Here is a 16,823-nt window from a genome sequence, read left to right on the forward strand (position 1 = left end):
AGGGAGAAAGGGAGGGTGGATGTTAGGAGGGCTACTGTCCTAGGCTGTGCTCCTCCAGAAGCTGATCATGAGACAAGGTTATAAGCAAAAGGGTTTTCTTAAGAGGTGATCCCAGGAAGCATTAGCAGGAAAATAGAAAAGTGAGAAAAGGAATGGAAGGATGTCAGTGCAGTGTGTATTAATGAGCAGGTTAGCGATACAGGCAAGTGGGGCTCAGTCCTACTCAAGCCCTCTCTGAGACAGCCTGGAACATGCCTCAGAGCTCCCCGACCTGGGAGGCAAAGTTGGGAGCTCCTCCCAGGGACAGTAACTGCCTAGCGCCTCCAGCCTACCTACCCCTGTAGGAAGTAAGCATCTCCCTCAAGCAGAGTCTCAGATGCTGGTAATGAGAAGCCACCCACTGCCTGGGAATGGGCACCAGGATTATGTACAGGGTCTGCTAAACGACCGGCAGTGCCTGGCACAGCACTTACGAGGTGCTCAATAAATACGTTAATTCAGTGAACATTTGTTGAGTATCTACTACTTACCAAGTAATGTGTAAGATAAATTTACTAATTGATTTGTCCTTAGACTTTCTTGATATAAACAAAGACAAAACAATGGGTATTAGTACTCAAATCTTGGTAAATTGTAAAATGCACTTTCCCGGAGGCTGTGACCTTTCCCTCTTCTCTATTCATTATTGGCTTGTAAACTTCTTGTTCCTATCAAAGGAATCGGTCAGTCCTAGAACATCCTGTCGCTGTACTAGTGCAGTTCTTAGGAAACAAGCTGTTTTATTTAATGAGATGCTTAGTGCTTCAGAGCTCTACTTTGTCCTTAAGAGCAGACAGTTTCTTAAATAGCCCATTAGTTGCTTGAAAGAATGAATGCCTCTCTTTTCTCATTCTAGAGTGGTGATTTACTGCCATGAGCTATCTGGCATTATAACCATCATTGTTCTTTGCTTAATAATAAAAATCAGAAAGTGACTGTCATAAGTACAGGTCTTGGCTTCAGTCCTCCCTGAACTATTCTTAGGTACCCACTATAGCAGGGAGAATATAATCAACCTACCATTTGAGGCTAGCTTTGCTCCAGTGTCCTCTCCAGCCTAATGAGTTGAGTCTGATGCTGGTGCCATGACTATTTTACTTTCTAGTGCCGTTGCTTCCCTCTTGTCTGCCTTCACCATCCTGCTCTCATTAACCACCGACTCAGTGGGCACTGTGACTCTCTAGCATCTCTCCTACTCCTCTCCTGTTGTGGAAGGCATGTGGTTTGGTGGGGTTGACTCCCCCTCCCACCCCGATCCAGGAACAGGACTGGGTTGGTTTACATCAATCAGGTTATCATATTTTGTTGGCCATGGTGATTAATTCATGGGAGGGTATGTGGCATAATTTAGTCTAATAAGTGTGGACAAAGACGATACAACAAAGAAAGATCTAAGGAAATAGTAGTGGAATAAAGTCAAAGCCCAGTTCAATCTGTGCCAGAAACTATATCATTTCTAAACATTTTATTGCCACAGACCAATAAATGAAAATCCCTTTGTTGTTCAAATAGTTTCAGTTGTTGTTTTGTTACTTATGGCCCAAAACATCTTCACTGAAGCAGCTTACACTTCCTTTCTGGTTGCACTATTGAATTGACCCTTTCTTTTGCTCCTAATCCCATTTTAGTTTCACTAGATACCAACTCTCGATTCTAGTCATCTAACACCCACGGCCCAGCCTGACAGTATCTTCTCAAAATGTGGCCAATACTTGGCATAAAAGAGCTAGTCATCCAGCTTACTAAGACCTTCTGAGGCATTGGAAATTACTAGAAAACCTGATGATAACGTCCTGTAATAGTGAGTGTCTTTCAGTCATATGCTCCAAAATGAGTGCCTTGTTCTAAATATATATACAAACTTTGAGCCAAGAAAATGTTGAAGGTAAGCTTAGTTCTGAAATTGGTGTTCAGGGTTGTTCTTACTCTCACTGCAAACCAAATCCATTTATTCATAATGGTGAGTGATTAGCTATGGAACCTAGGAAGTGTGATTTTCAGCAAATTATATTTAGTGTAGCTCACCTTGCATTGATCTCTGAGGGAGAACTCAATTCCATTCAAAAGATCTAGTCAAATGCAAATCTCTGCCTTTGGTACAACAGCTATTCTTCAACGCACTCCAAAGAGTATGAGAGGAAAGAGCCTCACCTGACACATGAGAGTTATAGTAGTATGTGAGGAGGGTGTTCATCATGGGAAGGGCTTTAGAACTGGAGTAGGTCAATCAAGGAGGTTAGGGAGCATATTCATTTGGATATCCTTAAAAACAGAACCAATAGATTCTCATTAGCTGGACATGCTTAAGTGAAGTGTTGCTTAAAGACAATGTGAAATATAGTCTGTGGATGCTGGATGTTTGACACAGAGAAGTACATCCTTAATTTCATGACAAAGACTCAAGGGAACCTCCAGAATGAGGAGCTCTGTAAACATAGAAGCAAACATTTGCAGCATGTTGAAGCTATGGGTTTCTTTCTTTTTGTATCCTCAACAATAATTTCACAGAATTTGTTGGCCTCTGATTTTCCAATGTACAGTGGATAGAAAATAGGTCACCTTTGGTTGAAATCTGACAACTACATTGCACCGTCGTTTGAAACATCGTTTGGTTTCTCACACGTGGTCAGAGGATATTTCTAGTTTGCTCAGTGTTCTTGGAACTCTTAATTTAGAAGCAGTAGGGGCATCCAGTGGCTCACCCAGTCCTGTTGGTGAGGCTTTCGCATTCTGATTTAAAATCCAGTTTTCTGTCCTGTTCTGTGGCGGCTGACTCAGTCGCTTATTCCTTGCGTTGGCTGAGGATACGGTGAACTCGTTGGTTTCCTTGCTCTCTAGTCTCATTCTCCACCGTGCTGTCATAGAAATCTCCTATCTCTTCTTTCCAACTTGAAATACCACCATTGTTCCTCCATAGTACGCATGGTCTGCCACCTGGACTCCTTCCCGATCTGGATCCAGCCAACCTTTGCATCGACCTCTCATTTCCCCTTCACACACCTTTCCCCGCGTTGTGCCATGTTACTCTTGTCCTTGTTCCTCTGTACTTGTTGCTCTCTCTAGCTTCAACAGCACACTCCCTCCCTTTTAGTCTTCCTGTCGACGTCGCCTCGTCCATCCAGATTCAGCCCCGCCATTGCCTCCTCCCAGATCCATCAGACTGAGTTAGATTCCCCACGGGAATAACCACAATAACCTTGTGCAGTCAGTCTTCTGCTCTCCTCCGAGGGCTAGATCTGTGTCTCGAATTTCTGTATTTCTTAGGGCCTTGCACGGGTCCTCAGGAAGGGTTGGTGAAATGAATGGATGAGTCAATGAGGTAAATGTTACGCTTTATTTTCCCTTAGAGAAGTCAGTGAGTCAGACTCATTGTACACAGGCTCATTAGACTCAAGTTCCTCATACACAGGCTCATTATGCCCTTCAAAGAAGACCGTAGGTGGCCCTGTTTGGGTTTTTTAAATCAAAATCTAGACTTCTGACTTCCTGTAATACACAAAAAGCTGGTCCCCATGGAGTTCCACCATTCAAGCATACAGAAGGAAGACCAGGTCCCTAGAGCTTGCCCTTCCCCCAGCGGCAGGTTACCTAACTTGATACGGTTACGATGACTGTGGAGTTTGGGAAAGGCAGGCAGTGGCTGCACATTGAGGAACAAGTATGCTTTTTCAGTGTGTCCGTATAGACCCAGGCTAGAATCCTATGAGATGAAAAGATTTCAAGGGATCTTTTTAAGAATGGATCCTTTAGCATTTTAAATTAAAATGGACTCTAATAATATATAATGCATATTTATAAATGTCATAAGTAAGTGTTTAAGGTAATTTTACCATTTAATCTCCACAACAAAGGTGTAGGAACTGTTATTATACCTGTTTTACAGATGGGAAAATTGAGGTTTAGAGAAATTCAATAATTTAGATAACTTTCCAAAGTCACACACTTACTGATGCTGGAGTTAGGATTTGAAGTCATGCTGTCAGACATCAGGAACTTGTACTGTTAATGAACCGCCTCTGTGAAGCTCAGCCACCAGGGAAAGCAGCATGTGCAGCTTTTTGGTTCTTTTTATTGATACTGTGTCAACAAAAGCATAGGAAGTTTTAACTATGTAAACAAGCTAGCAAGCTAGGAAGCATCAAATATTTAAAACTAAGAATTCTGAAATATAAGTAAATATGTAGGGGAAATAGAATTCTATCTGCACAAGGCAGGGGATATTACTCACAATGTAATGATGAAAAAACTGAGATTAGAGAAAGAATTGGGCTGAGGTGGCCAAGGTGATAGAGTGGCTGAGTAAGATTTGAGTAAAAGCTGTCTCACTCTGAAATCCTCATTGGGCTCTATTGTTGGGCACTGCTAAGGCCCTTAAACTTGTCATAGAACCATGAAGCAGTAAGCTTAGTGCCAGAAACCCTGCTTATGACTAGCAGACAAGGTTAGGTTAATGATTTTTACCACTCAAAGTCAACTGCTCTGGTATTAAAATGAACTAAAGTCCACATGAGCTATCATCTCATATCCATTAGGATGGCCACCATCAGTAAGACAGAAAATAGCAGGTGTTGACACGGATGTGGAGCAATTAGAACCCTGGTGGAAGGTAAAACAGTGCAGCCACATTGGAGAGCAATCTGGTGGGTCTTCCAAAAATTTAGAATAGAATTACTATGTGATCCAGCAATTCCACTTCTGGTACATGCCACAAAGAATCAACATCAGGGACTTAAAGAGATGTTTGTGTACCCATGTTCCTAGCAATGTTATTCACAATAGCTAAGGGTCCATCTGCAGATGAATAGATAAGCAAAATCCAGTATATTCATATGATGGAATATTATTTATTCTTTAAGTGGAAGAAAATTTGGCATATGCTACAACATGGATGCACCTTGAGGACATTAAGCGAAATTAACCAGTTACAAAACAACAACAACAAATAATGCACGATTCCACTTGCATGAGGTACCTAGAATAATCAAATTTATAGACAGAAAGTAGAATGGTAGTTGCCAGGGGCTTGGGTTAGGGGAAATAAGCAGTAGTTTTGTGGGTACAGAGTTTTAGTTTTACAAATGAGAAAGTCTGGAGATCGATGGTGGTAGCAGTTACACAACAATGTGAAGGTACTTAATGCCATTGAATCATACATTTAAATGTGGTTAAGATGATAAATTTCAACTTATATGTACTTTGCCACAGTTGAAAGTAATTTTAAAAACCATTTAGTTAGGTGTGTCATTCAGGGTGCAGTCACAGGCAGCACTCTGCTATTCCAAATGGAAGGGGCTGTGATAGATCGGTCACCCTAGGACGGCAGCCAGAGCATGAGGCCACCAGAGAGTAGCAGGAGCAGGGGCTGGTCCCATCCCTGGCGCTGGAAGTCCACTGGGAGGAGGGGATGGTGCCTAACCCCAGAATCTGGGGCTACACTGTGGGGGCGGGAACCACAGGGGGTGCTGCTGCTCAGCAGGACAGCTGGACACATCTGGCAGGAGGGGATCAGCTGCTGTAGGTCACAGCTGCAGCCAAGAGAGGGGTTTCTCCCCTCCGTGCACCCTCCTGTTTTCTACCAGTGCCTTCAGGGACTTCAACTAACCAGAGACAAGTGGGCAAAGGAACCCAGAAATGTAGATTCCTCAGCAGACACATGAGGAATAAGTGTGGGAGCAAGCTGCCAAAACACTGGCGCACGGGTGTTTTCTTTCCCTATCGTTTAAAAGGCTCTCTCCAATTCCTGTACAGGATTTTAAAAATCAGTCTACATTGACTTTTTTTTTTTTTTTGCTTTATACATGTTTTATTGTAGTAAAATATATATAACATAAAATTTAGCGTTTCACTGGCATGAAGAACACTCACAGTGTTATAAGACGGCATCAGTAGCCATTTCTACAACTTTTCACCTTCCCTAACGGCAACTCTGTCCCCACAGAGCACTAACTCCCATTCCTACCTCTCCTCAGCCTCTGGGAACCACCTTTCTACTTCCTGTCTTTATGAATTTGCCTATTTAGGTACCTCATATAAATGAAATTATATATTTGTCCTTTCATGCCTGGCTTATTTCTTTTTAAAAACATTTATTGAATTTATTGGGGTGACATTGGTTAATAAAATTATATAGGTGATTTCAAACATACAATGCTCAGCAAAACTGGTTAATCTCAATTAGATTAACCTTCTATAGGTTGGACACATTCAAAAAAATTATAGAGAAATGTATTTGACCAGAGTTTTAGCTTTGGGCATCATTCAGTGCTTCAGAGACTGTCTACTGGCCGACCGACCGCAAGCCGTCCTGAGCTAAATGGGATTCTGTCCATTCTGGGTGTGGTTTCTGTTTGTCCCGTGTGAGCTCCGATGGAATGAAACTCTTACTGCGCCGGTAAACGCATCAGAGTTCCTGTCCCTTCCCGCGCTCAGGCCTAGGGCAGTGCTCCTTTCCTTGGCAACCTCAGCACCCTGGGTCCCCTTGGAGTATGATACTTGAAACAGTGATAACTTTTTGATGACGACTCTTCTTTCTGCCTAAGCCTGTGAACTACTTGAGAGCACAGGCAGGGCGTGCGTGTGTTTTTCCGTATTTGTGAGCGAGCGTGCGTGCGTGAGTATCCTCTTGTGTCTCCATCACTAATAACTAACAGTAAACAATACAAGGCCAGTGACAGAGCAGGTGCTCAGGGCTCAGGGCTTTTGTGTGAGTGAAAAAACTGTGGCGAAGAAGAGCTGGTAGGCGTGACCAATGTGAAGAGATTGGAGCAAGAGGAGCCCAGCCGCGCGTGAGCTGCTGAGCGCGGGACTGGAAAGAATGTTGCTGCAATGTCACAGCCAAGAATAACCTCAGGCTTGGTGTTAGCGGGGAGCCTTGCGAATCTGGATTTCTAAAAATTCCAGCGGACCATCAGAACTGCGGACTGGCTGCAGAGGAGCAGCCGGGGCTCGGCGGGGAAGACGCAGGAGCCGTCCGTGCAGACGGGGCGCACGGAAGAATCGGGGTGGCAGTTCGGTCTTCCGCCGACGGCTGCAGCGGTGTTTCCTTGTCTGTCGCCGCCCCTGGAACCCGGGTGGGCCTCAACCGACAACACGGCAGAACGACACCCTGCCACTAAGTCCCGGCGATGTCTTCACTTCTGAAGGCTCCCGTTGGGCCTTTGCTCTGGGAACCCGGACACGGGCTGGGGAGAAGCGCAGGCGGCCTCGGGGAGGCCCCGCTCCCGGCCCACAGCCAGTGCGGCCTCGCGGCCCGTGGGGGGCCTCCCCCCCCCCCCCCCGGAGCTCAGTCGGGCCGCCGCCGCTGGGGGGGTTGCCCGCGGGCTTCCTATTTTCCCGGGGGTTCCTGGCTTTCCAGGATGTCTTGTCTAATTATCGCTGCGGTCGTACGTGTCGCTTATATCCTGGATCCAAAATGGAAAGGACGCAGTGACCAGGAGACCAATGGCCTTTTCTAGAAATAGGCGAAGAGATGTGCTATTTGACAGATGAAAACGAAAGCATTTCATTACGAATTACAGAGTTTCTCACCCTCACTTGGTTACTGAGTCCGTTCAGTGTGCCCTTCACTGGTCAAATAGCCCTACTGTGAACTCAGTGTCTTCGAGCTGAAAGGAATTACAGGCTCCTCAAGGCATAAAAAAGGGAGACAGACTCAGAAAATGCACCTGTGCAAACTTGTTATTTACCTTCTACAACAGTTCAGTGAAACTTTTACAAGTGTGATCACCATAACCCATGGTGAAAACCTAGTTTCCAAATAGCCTATTCTTTTTTTTTAAAAAAAACAAGACACTAAAAATGCCATTGGCTTTTTTAATTGATTAAAGGCACAAAATGGAACAGGCAGAAGGTCTGTTATAAACAAATTAAAAAGCTGTGCTTTTTCCCTATTTGCCCCAAGTCAGATATATACACACCACACACACAAAATGGTATGTGAAAATGTACACAACAAATTGTGTCCTGAATTAAGGGAAACAGCGTTGAAACGGGAATTAACAATAAAGTCAGCCACAGATAAGCAATTTTAAAAACTGAGTCTTCAGCCTGGCCAGTGTGGCTCAGCAGTTGAGCATCGACCTAGTACCCAGGGCCTCACGGTTCGATTCCTGGTCAGGGCACTTGCCTGGGTTTTGGGTTCGATCCCCAGCAGGGGGCATGAAGGAGGCAGCTGGTCAGTGACTCTCATCGATGTTTCTCTCTCTCTCCCTCCTTTCCTCGCTTTGAAATCAATAAAGACATATTAAAAATTAAAAAATAATAATAACTGAGTCTTCAAATGCTTCATGGCACAAAGCCATACTGTATACTGTTAAAGTCTGTACATTTTTTTTTTGCTAGCAAAAATCCTTTTCCAGAAAAGCAAATCAAAACAATGTAACCAGCAGACCAAGGTGGCTACAGCTAGATAGCAGAGCTACGGTTTCTCATATCTCAGAGAGAAGGTCCTATTTGCCCAGAATGGACAGACCGGGGACATGTAACATTTCTTTTCTCTGCTCGTCCCCCCTCATCCTGTAATTCTGCATAATCCTGCAGAAAGATGGCTGCTTTTAGAATTGGCCCAAATAGCCTATTCTTGTTTTACTTTCCAAGATGAGATGCAAAGTCATTTCTAAGCCTTCACATAACAGGTGTTTAATATTCATCCTCAAACATTTATTTAGTTCCTGCCACGTGCGAGATACTGCATTGCGTGAGTCTCCGAAAATATACTATACGAGGGGATGAAAGGTAATTTCTTGTTTAAAAAGCCAAATTATGAAAATGTAATATTTATTAGGCACTTGTAAGATAAAAGGCACTCGCTGAAGCTCTCCCCCTCTGCAAGCCTACAGCTCCATAAAATTTCAGGTTGGCTCCGGCTGTATAGGTATGATGCTCACGAGAGCCGGGTCGGGAGTCTAATTCTTGACAGCTTTGTACGAGGGATGTTAATTCTGACCAACTGTGTCTGACTCAGTGAGTTAGATCTGCAATTCAGGGGAGTGTGGCTGGCAGAGCTGACGGTGGCCTGGTGACCACACAGGACCAATGAGCAGATACAAGAGGCAGGAGATGGAGCTATCCAGGGTGGGCTCTCAGAACTCCCCCTCGCTGCCTGGGGGATTGGGACAAGGGACGTGGGATCTGCTGATATTGAAGAAGAATTCATTTGAGGGGATTAACACTTTTCCCCCCACTTCTGATGTTTCTTTCCATATGTAGTGAGTTAAAGTAACCTAACGTCTGGTGTCTTTTCTGCTCTTTTACTCTCTCTGCCCAGAAGAGGTGTCTTACCTGCCTAGTGAATTTGGAGAAAATGAACTGAGAGCTTACCAGCCTCTTGCTTTTATCTTATGGGAGCTAGCTACCTGTAGGGTGAGTGCAGGCAAAGCTTGCAACAGCCCCATGAGGCTGTGACTGAGTGGATGTGTGGCTGATCCAGATGTTCAAAAACAGGAAGACCAGTTGCCTACAGATACAAGCTACCTCCTCCAACCTAGACTTTATTCATAATCAAGGTGATATTTTGGCACCAGTCTACAAGCAGCTCAGCAAATCTGGCATTCTGAACAAGATGCAGGAAGCCAAAGGGCCCTCTCACTAGGCAGAGCTGGTCTAATGTTGCCGGGGCAGAATGGGACTGCTTGTGAAACTGCAGTGTGTCCTGGAATACTTTCAGGTGACTCAGAAGGTAAAGTTCAGAATCCACGGGAAGCCTGTGTCCATAAACTACACCTATAACTTTAGCTAAGAAACATGGGGATATGTGAGCAAGTGAAGGGTGGGGGAAATCCTCCAAACATTGCCTAGAACAACAGTTAGGGCTTGTGGCTTAATTAATAAACTGAGTTGTTAGGCATGAGAGCAGCAAGCCTGTGTAAACATAGAACTGGGTTCAGTCTTTTCAGTCCATCCTGAGGGGAGTAAATATTTTCTTCTTTTTTCCTGGTCACCCTGCCCCCTGATGTGGATTATGAAGAAACTTGCCTTTACTTTCTGAAGAACAGGAGAGCATGGGTGAGGGGGATCTTAAGATGCCTGGGAGTCAGGACGAGCACTGAATGGCCTCTGAGCTCACAGCCCTGAAATTGTATTGCCTGAAGTCCCTTGGAGTTTCTTTCCTGAGGACAACAAAGGCAGTCTATTTATTGGTTTCAGCTGCTATGAAGTGACCATCCTCAGAACTGAGGCTGTTTCCCTTAGCTACACGTTTATTTGTGGGCACAGCCTTGTATCACACAGTAGCAGTCAGCAGCAGCTGGGCAAGGCACCGACCCTGCGGGAACATTTGCCTGGTGGTAGCCTCCTTCCATAAGACAGGTTGTGGTTAATTCAGCTTAGACATGGCGCATGCCCCTTCCAATCAAAGAAGGGGGGTTCCACTTTAACACTGCCCTCTTCCCTCTCAAGCAGGAATTTCCTTATTTTTATTCTGAGATGGTCAGTTAAAATAATGTTCCCTGAATAAACTCTTTCCTGGTCATTGGCACCTCGCAGGTTTGTTGGGAGTATTGCAGAGGAGTATTGCTGGTAGTCAGTGCTACTGTACTCATGGCTGCTGCTGGCTACACCCTGGAGAAGGGGAGACTCCAGGGGGCTGGTGCCTATCTGTAAATCATGAGTATTTTTGTTTCATTCCATCCCCTCCTCTTTCATCCCTTCCTATCCCTTCCTATCCCATCCATCCCATTTCATCCCATCCCATCCCATCCCATCCCATCCCATCCCATCCCATCCCATCCCATCCCATCCATCCCATCCCATCCCATCCCATCCATCCCATCCCATCCCATCCCATCCCATCCACCTCATCCCATCCATCCCATCCCATCCCATCCCATCCCATCCCATCCCATCCCATCCCATCCCATCCCATCCACCTCATCCCATCCATCCCATCCATCCCATCCATCCCATCCCATCCCATCCCATCCATCCCATCCCATCCACCTCATCCCATCCATCCCATCCATCCCATCCATCCCATCCCATCCCATCCCATCCCATCCCATCCCATCCACCCTATCCCATCCCATCCCATCCCATCCCATCCCATCCCATCCCATCCCATCCCATCCCATCCCATCCCATCCCATCCACCTCATCCCATCCATCCCATCCCATCCCATCCACCTCATCCCATCCACCTCATCCCATCCCATCCCATCCCATCCCATCCCATCCCATCCCATCCACCTCATCCCATCCATCCCATCCATCCCATCCATCCCATCCCATCCCATCCCATCCCATCCCATCCATCCCATCCCATCCCATCCCATCCCATCCCATCCACCTCATCCCATCCATCCCATCCATCCCATCCCATCCCATCCCATCCACCTCATCCCATCCATCCCATCCATCCCATCCCATCCCATCCCATCCCATCCCATCCCATCCCATCCCATCCCATCCCATCCCATCCACGTCATCGCATCCATCCCATCCATCCCATCCCATCCCATCCCATCCCATCCCATCCCATCCCATCCCATCCATCCTATCCCATCCCATCCCATCCCATCCCATCCCATCCCATCCCATCCCATCCCATCCCATCCCATCCCATCCCATCCCATCCCATCCCATCCACGTCATCGCATCCATCCCATCCATCCCATCCATCCCATCCCATCCCATCCCATCCCATCCCATCCCATCCCATCCCCCTCATCCCATCCATCCCATCCATCCCATCCCATCCCATCCCATCCATCCCATCCCATCCCATCCCATCCATCCCATCCCATCCCATCCCATCCCATCCCATCCCATCCCATCCCATCCCATCCCATCCCATCCCATCCCATCCCATCCCATCCCCCTCATCCCATCCATTCCATAGATTAGATACTTACATTCATGGTAACTGTTGAATACATTTTTATTTTGAATTTTATTCACTATCTTCTGGCATCTTAACTCTTTGGCCCTTCCTTTGTTTTGCATCTCATCTTCCACTTCGAGCAGAATCTTCAAGTTTTCATATTTATTTTCAACATAGATACACACTTAACTTATTCAACTTTCCATTACGCATCAGTAAGATGCTGGGGAAGGGGGTGTCTTCATGCATCTTCTACCCAGAATTCATTTGTAGTCTTTTGTCTCTTTTTCTCAAGACAGTTCCAAACATACCTCCCTGTGTGCTGATGTCTGAGAAGGCTGTAAAATTAAAGCTACATAATTATGAATGCTATGAAAAAGGCTTTGACAACTTTTGGTGGTATTTAATTCAAGTTAAACCCCCCTCATTCAAAATAATAAACATAATGTTACCATGTAAGGGAGGTGGCGAGGCAGATGTTTTTCGTCCTGGTGTGTTCACTGGGAATTAATACACAGAAACTGAGCGGGAGACACCATGTGCAACCTGGAGACTTGAGTAAGGGCTGAGCAACAGGAAGGATGGCGACTGGAGCTGCTCTGTCCAATAGGGGAACCGATAGCCACATGGTGCTACTTAAATTTAAATCCGTTAAAATGAAATAAAATGAAAGGTTTCTGTCACAATAGCCATGGTTCATGTATGCAATAGCCACTTGTGGCTGGTGGCTGTATATTGAAAAGCACAGATAGAGACCATTTCTATCATTGCAGAAAGTTCTATCAGGCAGTGCTGCTAAACCCCGAAATATTAAAATAGAGCTCGGGATGTCTGTATGTCCCTCTTGTGCACCGGAGCTTTATCCATAAAGGTTTGTAAACCTCTCAGAATGTATGTAGATGCATAAAGAGTCAAGGGATGCAGGAGTTAGCCTCAGGTTTAGTGCCACCTCTCCATCTCATGGGGATACCCTAGAGCTGTGTGTCTCAATCTTTAAATGTGTGCACAGATCACCTGGAGATCTTAGAGTGCGGATATGGACTCAGTAAGCCTGGGGTGGGCCTGACAGCATTTTCACCTGGCTCCCAGTGAAGCTGCAGATGCTGGTCTGGGGACCACACGAGGAGAATCGCTGATGTGCAGCGCTGTTCCCCAATCTTGGCTACACATAGTAATCACCTGGGGAGGTTTAAAAATTACTGATGCCTAGATCTCACCTGCAGAGATTTGGATTTAATTTGTCTGGGGTACAGTCTGGGCATTAAAGATTTTTAAAAGTTCCCCAAGTGCTTAATATTTGAGAACCACTGATGGTGATAAAGCAAGTTTATGAAACCTGAGGACCAGAAGCACTCGCTTCCCCTAGAAGTGTGCTAGTTAGAAATGCAGAGACTCAAGCCCAGACCTTGTCCTGCTGAGTCATAATCTGCATTCCCACAACGTTCCCCAGGTGATTTCATGCACATTTAAGGTGAGAACTGCTACTAGATAGCCTTTTAAAGTAAATAATTTATTCATCTATGTATATGTGCTTTCAAGAAATTCTTTAAAAGTAGTAAGTTCTGTGTGGCTGGTGTTGCTCAGTGGTTGAGCATCGACCTGTGAATCAGAAAGTCACAGTTTGATGCCATTCGGGGCACATGCCCGGGTTGAGGGCTTGATCCCCAGCAGGGGGCGTGCAGGAGGCAGCCGGCGAATGACTCTCATCATTGACGTTTCTATTTCTCCCTCTCCCTTCCTCTCTCTCTGAAATCAATTAAAAAACCCAAACATGTTTTTAAAAAAGAGTAATAGGTTCTGTTAGTTCCTAAAAATATTGAGTCATATAATTTAGCCCATACTTATGCCAAATCATTGAAGATTTATTAGGCTGTCATTGCACAGACACAGACTTGGCAGTTTTGCTTGCATTGTCACAGAAGGTATCAAAAATCCCAGCAGAGTGGAAATTGTGGATTTTCAAATCTAAGTAGAAGGTCAAGAATAACCAAGTTTTTAAGGAAGGACTTTCACATGTCTGCACAAAACTTATTATTCAAGATAAAGCGCTGTTCCCTTTTTAGGTTACTGCCATTTGATTTTCAAAAACTGTATGCTTCTAATTCATTACCAGAGATTCCAACACAGATATGTTCTTAATTTATGTAACTTTTCATTTTGCAACACTAAGATACTGGGGGGAGAGTGGAGAGGGACTACAATGTCTTCACACTCACACAAAGTTTCTAAGATTGTATTTTCCTAGTAAGTCTTTCTGAGTAGTATTTTAGGAGAACAGTGCCAAAGATAATTATACTAGAAAGGCCAGCTATGTGCTTCTCAAACTCGAATGTGATAGGAGGCACCTGCAGCTCTTGCTAAACTGCAGACTCTGATGAATTAAGTCTGGGGTGAGGCTGAGACTGTATGTCTAACAGTACGAGTTGTGATGTGTTGTTCCATCCACCATATTTTGAGTTGGATGACTCTTCCAGGACACCTTTGTGTAAACGCTCATCTCAATGACTCAAAAATCAAATAGTCTGGTATAAGCAATAAGAAGGGTGATTTTCCTGAAAGTGCTGGTTTGCTCATTTGAATCACCTAAACTGTGGGCATCATAGACCCACCATTGTTCATAGACCCGCCATTAATTGAAAGCTAATTGGGAAATGAAGTCATTTAAGGCAAAAGCAAAATAGTAACACAAATACCTCAACTGACTACTGGGGCAAAATTTTTAAAATGTTGCAAGCTGTCTGCATGCTTGAAGTAGCAATTTGCATGCATAATTAGTTGCAATCAACAGTTTTGAAATGTAGTATATTTTCTGAGCCCATATTTACTTATGACAGATGCAAAAAAAAAAAAAAAAATCAGTGTCCCCAGAAAATAGAAGGGCAGAGAAAGGAAAAATATTTGCATTTAACAATGGGAATCTTTACAAGCACATGCCTAAATTTAGAACAAATATAGCTGAAGCATTGTATCTTTATTTTCATTTCATCTTCATTTAGGCCTTAAAGAAGTTCACAGACGCGAGTTTTGGAAGTAACAAGCATGGAAGAATGCTAACTCACCAGTCAGCTGTTCCAGCTCCTGTGGGAACTGACATATAATTTCTGTTCCTACACCGTAGAAAGGAAATCTGTCAAATCCAAAACTTTATTGCACAAAACACCATTGACTTTCTTCCTGCCTTCAGAAGGAGCTCCATTCTTTGAAGATACCAAGTATCTTTTAGAATAATTTCTATAAAAACGGTTAATTAAACTGGCAATTTCTTCTTTCTAAATCAAGGTCCTTAGATGAGTGACTTTGTATTATCTTACTATTTTCAGCGTAGCAGGCGATGACTGTCAAGGGCTCACTATGCGCTGGAGTACTTTGCTAAGCTCTTAATACAGGTCCTCTGACTTACCATTAAAAAGATACTATACGAATTGATTTAGTACAATGTACTGAGGAGGAAATAGAGCTGAAGTAACTTCTTTAAAGGCACATAGCTCTAGATTTGTTTTCTTGGCTGGTACCTTACTACATAAAGGGTCATAGTATTATTTTAAAAGTATAGTGAATCTTAGACTATTTTATTTTCAGCAAGTTCCCAATTTAGACAATGAGCTTGAAGTCTAGTGTTTTTTTGTTTGTTTTTAGAAATTTTGAAGAGACTGAGCAATTCCGTTCCCAAACTTTTTTCTTTCTAAAAGCATGCTCACATTGCATTATCCAGATAGGCTGTCTACACTGGTTAAATTAAAGTGGCAATTAATTTCTGTCACATTTACAGGCAGAGAGATTAAGAGATTGCATTGAAGGATAAGACCTAATGATGTGTTCTTGTGTGACTGCATTTATTGGGGCAGTGTGTCTTGATATGTAAAAGTTGTTTTTTAAGTTAATGCAAAGCAGTCAGTAGATGAACAATGCAATTTTCTAGTTTCATTAGGCAAATGTTATCTGGGATAGATTATGTGCTAGAAGGGAAAAGCCACCCTCCGCTAAGACATGCATGAATTGTTCATTTATCTCCTGATCCATTTGGGGGCATTATGGAACTCAAAGCCCAGAACAATGGGCTTTATTTAATAGCGAACAGGTTCTCAATAACCCGCGAGCCGTCTCCGAGGCTGCTGGAGGGCCTCCTGGACGTGCGGAGGTGCCGTCACAGTTCCCCCGAAGTTGTAAGCTACTCCCAGGACCAAGCGTGTTCAATTTACAAGTCCCCCGGACCACCTGACTGTCGGGGAGCCCCGATTTCAGAATCGCCAGGTCTACCCTTGTCATCGCCATCTACCCATAGCCATAGACGCGGCTCCCCGCCGGGCCGGGGTCACCCCCGGAACCCCCGAGACCTGCCCCGCGGAGGACGCCCTTCCGCGCGGGATTGCGCCCGCCCGGCGGCGCCCGGCGCCGACTTCTCGCGCTTCCCGCCTCCCCGGCGACCCTCCCCGCCGACCCTTGCGCCAAACTCGGGCGCGCGGCGAGACCCGCGCCCCCGCGCCCCCGCGCCCCCCACCCCTCCCCGCTCCCCGCCCGCGTTCGGCCGGAGGGGAGGGTGGGTCGGTTTCCTGCCCGGCATTCGCGGCTTTCGCCTCTGTGCCCCAGTTCTGGTGCGGGGCTGGGGGCGCGCGGCCGCCGGCGGAGCAGACCGGGCGCCGGGGCCCGGACGCCCACACGCCCGCCCGCGACAGGCTGACCCGGGCCGCGCTCGGCCGCGGCGGGCGGGAGGGGGAGCCCCGGCCGGAGCGCGGGCGGGGCGCCTGCGGCGGGGTGGGCGCGCCAGCCGCCGCCCCCCGTCTGCTCCCCGCGCGCGGTCCTCGCCGCGCCCGCGCCCAGGTCGGAACCCTGCGCCCCTCGGCTCCTCGGCGGCGGGGCCAGGGCAGAGGCGAGGGCTGGGCGCGCGGTCCGCGGGCGGGGCCGGCGGCTCGCGCTCACACCTGACGTTCCCCGCTGCTGCCAGCTTCGCCCGGCGGAGCCCGGCCCTCCG

At 46.0% G+C, this 16,823-nt stretch overlaps 1 protein-coding gene across 1 annotated transcript in view; it reads left to right on the forward strand.

Annotated features, from left to right (window-relative positions):
* The first annotated feature begins 16,660 nt into the window (after positions 1-16,660).
* LOC308568158 (uncharacterized protein) overlaps positions 16,661-16,823 on the forward strand; it is a 72,206-nt gene continuing 72,043 nt past the window's right edge. The window contains exon 1 of the mRNA XM_081160707.1: positions 16,661-16,823. The gene's annotated coding sequence lies outside the window, so the exon portion shown is untranslated.

The sequence above is a fragment of the Miniopterus schreibersii genome (genome assembly GCF_964146895.1).
Source record: "Miniopterus schreibersii genome assembly, chromosome: 15".
Classification (NCBI taxonomy): domain Eukaryota; kingdom Metazoa; phylum Chordata; class Mammalia; order Chiroptera; family Miniopteridae; genus Miniopterus; species Miniopterus schreibersii.